This window comes from Podarcis bocagei, assembly GCF_964188305.1.
Source record: "Podarcis bocagei genome assembly, chromosome: 11".
Classification (NCBI taxonomy): Eukaryota; Metazoa; Chordata; class Lepidosauria; order Squamata; family Lacertidae; genus Podarcis; species Podarcis bocagei.
The window spans coordinates 38,377,572-38,387,114 of record NC_138136.1 but is presented as its reverse complement, the minus strand read 5'-3'; the positions used below and the strand labels follow the sequence as shown (position 1 = coordinate 38,387,114).

Here is a 9,543-nt window from a genome sequence, read left to right as displayed (position 1 = left end):
ATTGTGGACTCACAGCTGTCCATGGAGGCACAGGTCAATTCTGTGTCCAGGACAGCTGTTTACTAGCTCCATCTGGTACGCAGGCTGAGACCCTACCTGCCAGTGGACTGTCTCACCAGAGTGGTGTATGCTCTGGTTATCTCTCGCTTGGATTACTGCAATGCGCTCTATGTGGGGCTACCTTTGAAGGTGACCTGGAAACTACAACTAATCCAGAATGCTGGTGACTGGGAACGGCCACCAAGACCACATAACACCAGTCTTGAAAGACCTACATTGGCTCCCAGTACGTTTCCGAGCACAATTCAAAGTTGGTGCTGACCTTTAAAGCCGTAAACGACCTTGGTCTAGTATACCCGAAGGAGCGTCTCCATCCCCATCGTTCATCCCGGACATTGAGGTCCAGTGCTGAGGTCCTTCTGGCGGTTCCCGCACTGTGAGAAGCCAAGTTACAGGGAACCAGGCAGAGGGCCTTCTTGGTAGTGGCACCCGCCCTGTGGAACGCCCTCCCACCAGATGTCAAAGAGAACAACAAGTACCAGACTTTTAGAAGACATCTGAAGGCAGCCCTGTTTAGGGAAGCTTTTAATGTTTGATGGATTACTGTGTTTTAATATTTGGTTGGAAGCCACCCAGAGTGGCTGGGGAAGCCCAGTCAGATGGGCGGGGTATAAATATATTATTATTGTTGTTGTTGTTGTTTGTTGTTGTTGTTGTTGTTGTTGTTATCATCATCATCATTATTATTGCCACATTTAGAAGTAGTGAAGGCCCATTACCAAGTAATGTCTGGGGTTGTGTAGGTGGTGGTAGGGATTAAGTCCAGGGTTTGGAATTATCTATCTGAATGAGGTGTTCCAAAGCTCCCAGGATTTGTATCTAACTGTACCTCTGGTCCCAGGAGCTGATAATTTGGGGGTTGAAATATTTAAAGACCACACTTTTAATAATTATAGAAATAAAAAAAACACCACAAGGCGGTTGTATGCTCCATTCATTCTGTGTTAGTCACTGCAACCCTACAAATAGTCATTGCTACCCTACAAATCAAGGAAATTTGACAGGAGGGTGGAAGTGGGAAACTCTTTTGTCCCATGACCTCTTGTTGCAGGAATGCAAAATAGTGATTTCGATTTCCATAGCTATATGCCAGTATAACCAGGGACAAAGTTCAGCCAGCGGAGACTGGCAGAGTATGCCAGCACACTCTCTGGCAGGAGAGCCAATGTCAGCCCTGTTTATTCCAGTGTTTTTACTCAATATCCAAGCCGAACCCCAGAGAGTTTTCCAGTTCCATTTATTTTGTTTTCTTTGGTTCTCTTAGAGTACTCGTCTTGTCTGCCGTTTGAAAAGGAAAGAGTAGAGCAGGCCGTAAAGAGGTCCCTGCCTGGTCAAACGTTATGTGAGTGAAGTAGTGCATTTAGTCTGCTGGAGTTTCTAAGAGGCTCTAGATGGGATCTCTGGCTTAATCATCTGGCAGAAAAGAATTATTACATAAAAATGGAGTAGAACCTTATTGGGGGTGGGGGAGACAGGGAGAGACCAGAAAACAAAAATCCAGAAAAATGGATCCAGAAAATGAAATGCCAAATATAAACCTCTGTAATACAGTAGCTGAAATAGATACCCCCCCAAATGAGCATATATCAAAATAATAAATGTACAGCATGTGAAGAACCATCCAAAATTGCTACAAAAAGAAAACCTCTGTACAGCAGACAAAAAATTCTTAAGGTTCTTCAATCAGATTCTCTAGATAGCCAAAAGGTTATTAAAATTATTAACACTCGGCTGCTATTAGCTGTTAATAGGAAAATATTCATAATATAAGTGGCGGTATGTTTTCACCTGTGTGACTGATAGAATTTTGGGGTGAATCAACAAGAGAGGAAAAGGTTGATCCTTGCCTTCATCCACCCCACTGCACTGCAGGCCCAGTTGAAATCGGCTGCTTTTAGGTTAACAGAAATATGTCGGGAGATGCCTTCATGAACTGATGATAAAAAAATTCAGCTTGGGGAAGAGATTATCATGTCATTATCATCTTTTCAGTTTAATCTGGAACACTGAAGGACAAACCAGTACAATGGTAGGGCACAATGCGGAGGCTATTGTAAACATGAGGTTTTCTCTGGCTGAAAAAGAAGAAAACTTAAGGAATCAGTTCCTTCAGACTAAGAAGACGGATGGTGAAACCTTGTCTGATGCCGTTTGCTGGTGTATGGTAGTGTCAAAAATAGCCAGCAGGGAAGCCCTCAAGTCAAATCTCATATAAACAGCGAAGCCCTCAAGTCAAATCTCATATAAACAGTGAATTCACTAGCTGCAAATAAGTAAATCTTTTCTAAGCCTGTTGATATGATTGGTTAGACTTGTATATCGCTTTATAGAACCAAAAGTAATTATATATCAATATCTATCTTTATCCCTCTATATAAAATAGTAAAAACACAGTTGAAACATAATGAAACAATGAAGACTATCACTACAGTAACAATGATAAAAAACACATATTAAAGTTCAGATTGAACAACTCTAACATCAATATCACTAAAGCTGCCCATCTGTTTGGGAGAATAAAATTGTTCTTATCTGGCTCCAAAATGATAGTAAAGTTGGCATTAGGTGCCTCCCTGGGGAAATTGTTCCAAAGATGAAGGAATATTAAGGTAAAGGACCCCTGACCATTAGGTCCAGTCATGACTGACTCTGGGGTTGCGGCGCTCATCTTGCTTTACTGGCCGAGGGAGCTGGCGTACAGCTTCCGGGTCATGTGGCCAGCATGACTAAGCTGCTTCTGGCGAACCAGAGCAGCGCATGGAAACGCTGTGTACCTTCCCACCTGAGCGGTACCTATTTATCTACTTGCACTTTGACGTGCTTTCGAACTGCTAGGTTGGCAGAAGCAGGGACCAAGCAACGGGAGCTCACCCTGCCGCAGGGATTCGAACCACCGACCTTCTGATTGGCAAGTCCTAGGCTCTGTGGTTTAACCCACAGCGCCACTAGAAAGAATAATATTTCAGTCTGCTTGGCTATTGTGAGAACACAATGCTGGACTAGATGGATCTGGCAGGCCCTTCTGTTTACATGCAATAATTATATTATTTGCCTGCCTTACAGGGCCATTCTATGGCATGCTGGGCTAGGGTATGCTAAAATTGCAGTGACTGTTCTTCTTTTAGGTACACGCTTCTGCAGCGTGTAAGGAAGGACCTTGTGTGCAGAATCATCTGGCTTCACTCAAGGTCCTTTGTTATTCTTAAGCAATCCTGCATAACTTGCAGCATCCCGAGAGAAGCCAAAGATGCTCAGAGTCAGGGGTCTGAAGTCATTTCCTCTACTCTGATTCCAGAGAAGCAACTGGAGTGGAAAATTGTCTTTGATCAAAGAACTGCACGATAATTATGGTATATAAATATGTTGGTGGCAATTCTATAAATACCCAAGTATTTCAAAGCAGGACTGGTGAAGAAGGTCGGGGGAACAGGGGAAAAAAATCAGATTAAGTTAAATCAATGATAAAATCAGCATGTTTGGTTAGGGAAGAGTTTTTTCTTTCATTCATTCTCTCTGCCTAGCACTCTTCTCCTTTAGTTGCTATCAGACTCACAGAGACATGATGTGCCTTGAGGCAAAAGGTATTGCCAGCTGGATCTGGGTTGGTTTTTCGATGGGAGTCGTTCAATGGAATCTATTGATTTTCTGATAAAGTACCAGTGCTAATGCAATCCTACAGCTGGGTTAATCCAGCAGCCTAATTAATTAGCATGGGAACCTGCTAATCAGTTAACATTTCCGACATGTTTCTCCTTGCTGCAGTGCGGCTGGATCCAGATGGGTCTTGGGGTTTACAAATGTTTTTGCACGTCCTTCACCCGACTCAACACTATGAAATATTATCAGTTGAATCACATATTCAGTCAGTCACAAACTGTGGCTTTTAACCCACGTGCCTGTTTTCCACTTCAGTCTAAATGCTAGCAAACTCAAGATTCTTATATAACAAGCTATGCTGATTGGTTATGTAAGTGTTCCCAGACCTATATGTGTTTACATGTGCAAAGAAACTCCCACATTAAGTGTGTGTTCACAGAGATCACCGCGTACCACCAGGGTTAAGAGTTGAGCTGGAATTCAACCATGAAATCTGCTAAAAAGATGTAAGATTAGTCCAGGAATGGTGGGACATTTTCAGCCCAACAGTTGCATTCCCTTCTGCGCAACCTCCCTGAGGGTACATGTCTGTGGCTGCTGGCATAGCTCAGTCAGTAGAGCATGAGGCTCTTAATCTTAGCGTCATGAGTTTGAGCCCCACATTGGGCAAAAGATTCCTGCATCACAGGGGATTGGACTAGATGTTCCTTATGGCCCCTTCCAACTCTACAATTTTACAATTCTATTATTCAGAGGCAAAAGTGAGTGGAACTATGACGGCAAATGTTATCTTTGTAAATTAGGCTACTTTCGACACACACTCGCACACCTCTCTCCATCCAAAGACGCAAGATGCAGCCTACGATTCTATGATACATGCATGTCTGCCCACATGCAGACACATCCCCAAATGCACATACAGTGTGTGTGTGTGTGTGTGTGTGTGTGTGTGTGTGTGTGTAAAAGTCCTTCTGTTTCCCCACTGTACAGTGTCAGGAACATAGGAAGTTGCTTGATAACAAGTCAGTGCACCCAGTTCAATACTGTCTACACTGACGGGCAGGATTCCAGGCAAGGATCTTTCCCAGCCCTACCTGGAGTTGTCATGAATTGAACCTAGGACACTTTGCATACAAAGCATGTGCTCTAGCTCTGAGCTATGGCCCATCCCATGAAATGTTCATTGTACATGCAGAGGCTGAAACTTGTCTGAACAGAGCTATTTTTCAGAATGAATTGTTTACCTGTGGAACAGGGAGGCTAGAGGGGCACAGAACATGAGGGCCCTTAACCCTATCCAGAATTCAGAATAGATATACATGGATTGCTTTCCCATATTGCACACTATTTCATGTTGTATATTGATCAGCTTCCATTACAAAAATTAAGAGGGTGTACACAGAGCTCCCAGGTGGTTTCCATCAGCTTCAGCTTCAGCAGGGAGGCTGCATTCCCTGCCTTCAAACTACACCCTTGGTTTGCGACACCTTCTGCATGAACTCTTCCTTCTGTCCTGCCCATAGGGTGAGAGCAACGGTTGCGGCTTCTCCTCCATCGCTCTCAATTCTGGGCCACAGATAGCAGTCAGGAGTGAAGCAGGAGCCAGGAATTATACTGGGGCGAGTTGGGGAGTCCAAACCAATGAGTCATTGGGATTTGAGGGCATGCCAGGAGGCAGCTGGCAAAACTACCAACATTGCAATGCCCTTCTACAAATCTGTGGGGAAACCACACTTGGAAAACACTGTGCACAGTTCTTGTCAGCACACCTCATGGAAAGCACAATCTACATGGATTGTAGAGCTGGAAAAGGTTCAGACAAGGGCAACCAAAATGATCAAAGGGGATGGAGCAATTGCTCTATGAAGAGAAGTAACAATGTTTGAGGCTTTTTACTTTCCAGGGGGGTGGGGGAGGTAAGTAATGGGCAGGAGGACATGATAGAGGTGCATAAAACCTTGCAGAAAAAAATGAAGAGAGTGAAGGTTTTTTCCCTTTCGTCTAACACTAGAGCCTGGGGGTCCCCCATGGAAGCGTCACACTGGAAGATTTGGGATAGATCAATGGAAGTGCTACTTCACACATCTCATAGTTGGGCTTTAGAATTTATGGCCACCAACATGGTTGTCTTAAAAAAGATAAGCTAAGGCTATAATGGCTACAAGCCATGATGGCTATATATTACTTTCAGTATTAGTGGGATTCAGAAGTTTGCCTTTGTCTGAATACAGACAGGAGCAGAGGCGCCAACTTTTAAAGAAGATTGCAGGGGCCTGAAGCGACCTTCTGACACCATGCGTGTGATGAACACCCACTGAACATTGAGGGGTCTGGTCCCCTAAAAAACACCGCCCCCCTCAAAAGTGCTTCAGCCTCCTAGGTGCTGGTGCCTATGATCAGTGCTTTTTTTCTGGGGGGACGCAGGGGTACGCATACCCCTAAACATTTTGTGAATCTAATGGGAGAAGAAACTAAACATTTCTTCTCTAGCATGGTGAATCATCAGTTCTGTTGCTACTCCCGATGGCGGCTTCATTTCATGTCATGGTGTTTTCTGAGTCTCAGACGGAAGTGAGCGTTTAATGTGTGAAGTAGGAGTTGGAATCTAGCTCTGTGATTGGTCAGTTTTGTTGTGTTTACTGTATTTATTTTTCCTGATTTGAACTATAAAATCAGTGTGGTGTAGTGGTTAAGAGAGGTAGTCTCGTAATCTGGGGAACCGAGTTCGCGTCTCTGCTCCTCCACATGCAGCTGCTGGGTGACCTTGGGCTAGTCACACTTCTCTGAAGTCTCTCAGCCCCACTCACCTCACAGAGTGTTTGTTGTGGGGGAGGAAGGGAAAGGAGAATGTTAGCTGCTTTGAGACTCCTTAAAGAGAGTGAAAGGCGGGATATCAAATCCAAACTACTCCTCCTCCTCCTCTTCTTCTTCGTCTTCTTCTTCTTCTTCAAATGGTGATTTTCTTGAGTCAAAAGGAGAGTACCCCGAAACATTTTTTTTAAAGGAAGAAACCACTGCCTATGATAGGGGCGTGGGAGAACACGATTGCTCTCATAACCTGCCTTTGTTGTTTGTTTGTTTTTGTCGTTCTGAGGCATCTTGTTGGCTAGAATGCAGAACGAGCATGGGACTTTGGTCAGATCCAGTATGGCTCTTCTTATGTTTTTAAGTCTGGGCTGAAGAGCAAGATCAGAGACATGATGGGTTGTGTAGGCCTTGTTGCTGAAGCAAAGCTCCACTGAGGAAGTAAGCCCTCACGTACTCCTTGTTGTCCAGGAAGTCAGTCTCAGCCAAGTCAGTTGAGAAGGTGCTCACTGCCATGATGTAGGTCGCCACATGAAGCAATGGTCAGCATGTGGCAACCAGCACAGTGGATGGTCATGCCTCCTTCAGGTATGTCTGAGGGCCCCTGCTGCACATCTTGAGTCTCTGGGGAGTTGAAGAGAAAATGTGCTTTCTAGGCAGTCTAATTATTATTTAGAATGTAGCCACTAGTTAGCTTAATGAGCTGTAGATGCATGGAGTGCAGTTTAATGTTGCCAGGGCATACAAGTGAGAATGAGTGTGCTCCAGAGACACTTTGGCTCCTGTGTTCAGTGACTGAAAGCTTTTGCTAATTGTGCATGACCCCTATGGGAAGTAACTACCAGCCGAGTCAAGTGATAGACTGTAACAGGATGCAAAGTATTTTGGAGGAGAAGTTCTAGGAGCATGCTATATACTCCAGCTACCAAAATTACACTCTCGCCTGCCAGGAAAATTACACTCTTCTTTGCCCCTTTCTCAAATTGCTTCGCCAAAGGGTTATAAGGACACACACACAGAGAGAGGAAAACACGAATAAAATCTGGGCAAAGACAGGATAACATTCTGCAAGGGGAAAATCTTTGCTTTCTCTGTAAACAGCAACTGCTAGGATATAAAATGAAAACACTGGAATAAACATAGCAGAGTCTGGCAGTCCTGCTTTTAAAAAAATAACGAAAGGATTGGCATAGACTGCCAAACAATTTAAGGCTGACCTTTAGGCCTGGTTGCAAACATACATGTAGGTCAGTCACTAACTGGCTAAAACACACACACACACAACCCCCCCCCAAACCAATTACAATAACTGGCTCGTTTTCTCAGCTCCCATTCATTTATTTGAATGCAGTTTAAACTTTATATGAGAGATGTTCCTGCTCAGTTATGTCCTTCTTGGTGGAATCCACCTTTCCTTCAAATTTTGATCAAATGTCTAACCTAGATCTAGAATTGCTGCTTGGGTTGGCCTGGGGCAAAGGACAAGATTGTACCTCCATGCCTCATTCCACCAACAGAAGCCAATTGGGTTGAAAGTTGAATCTTCCTTCAGTACTGGCAGCAGCACAGCACATTTGAGACCAGGACCCAGGGGAGGCTACCTAGTGCAGATAGTTCTGTCTTCCAATATCTCCCTCTGCTTAATGGTCAGGCCAGCCATGACAGCAGCCCCCTGAGAGCAGCCAGATATGAAATGCCCAAAAAGGAGAATTCGTATCATCGAAAGGCAACACTAGTTTGCATAAAATTTGCATGTGGTAATTTCTGTGTATACTTAGAGACAAAGACTGCTCTGCAGCCTTAAAAATCTTTGTGGGCTTTTGCATGCTTCTGAGCTAGGATGTCCAGAACCTGAATGAAGAACAGACAAACGTGTGATTTGCTTAGTTGTTCAAGGGAAGGCGCTTCTTTACCACACATGAAAATGTTGACATGGAAGTTGAGAGTCACATCAGTCTGGCTCAGCTCTGCTTTCCATCTTTTGCCTAGGCCTGGCTTCTTGATGTCTGGCACTCTCCCAGCCCATCTCACTCTCCAGCCTGGATTAGATTAGCACCTGGATGAAGAACAGCTGGTTGGAAATGAACGAAAAGAAGCTGGTGGCAATGTTGGCAGGGGGAAAGCAAAGCTTCAAAGGAGAGACCATCTCCATTATATTAGGCACTATTGAAGGGCCTCCTCTAGATTGGACTGTAGCCTTGGGGGCCTTCTGGACTCCTTGCTGCAGTTCCCAAATGAGAGGATTCGTGCCTTCTCCGTTTTCTGCCTGTGATCTCCAAGGACAGCTGTACGCCTCATGAGCTCCATATCCCCAGAGAAGATTGTGATATAATTCACAGTTGCGCCTAATCAAAGTTATATTCCCATTAAGAGCTTTCCAGGTTCCATCCAGATGTTTCTCAGAGATGATCTCAGGATAAGCATATAGTATCATTGGGCTTTCCTCGCCTTCCTTTTGGAAAGATGACACATTGTACGCCTGTGGTACTGCCCCTCTGAGGATCTTGATTTATATTCCATTTTATTTTGTCTTTGGCTATCCTCCAGCCTGTATTGTAGGGATCTGGAGTAGGTGGCCCTCCAGATGTTGGATTCCAACACGCCTAAGCTCCAGGGGGTTAATGTGGGGGTAACAGCAGGAAGGTAGGAGACAGGAGTGAGCAGAGGGGCAGCCCTAGTATGAACATACAGAAAAAGCCAAACAAAGGATCCAAGGTGCCTGGGTGGGGATGTATGGGTAGGTCATAATGTGAAAATGCAATTCTTTTAAAGCGAAAATGGTTAAATAATACTGGACTATAACACAGTAATGGCCAGGACGAGGCAAACCATGAAATATAAGCCCACAAGGGTGAAACCTGTTCACTGAGGTTCCTTTACTCTAAAGATATGAGACCTAATTAGGATAATTGCTTAATCTACTTGCTGTGAATTTTATGGACAGTTATGGCAGAAGTACTCTGATTTCAGCACATCCTACCTCTTTTTCTTCTTCTCAAAACTTTCTGTTCCTGCAGAATTATACCTTGGGAATTCAGATACATGGACAGACTTCTACAGAGGAATCCCCTTTCAAAACTG

The 9,543-nt window shown here is 44.2% G+C and overlaps 1 long non-coding RNA gene across 1 annotated transcript in view; it reads left to right on the top strand.

Moving 5' to 3' along the window:
- Nucleotides 1-4,945: 4,945 nt before the first annotated feature.
- The window catches only part of LOC308597411, an 88,783-nt gene continuing 84,185 nt past the window's right edge, over nucleotides 4,946-9,543 (top strand). The window contains exon 1 of the long non-coding RNA XR_014012954.1: nucleotides 4,946-5,276. This is a non-coding gene — a long non-coding RNA (uncharacterized lncRNA). The remainder of the gene's footprint in view (nucleotides 5,277-9,543) is intronic.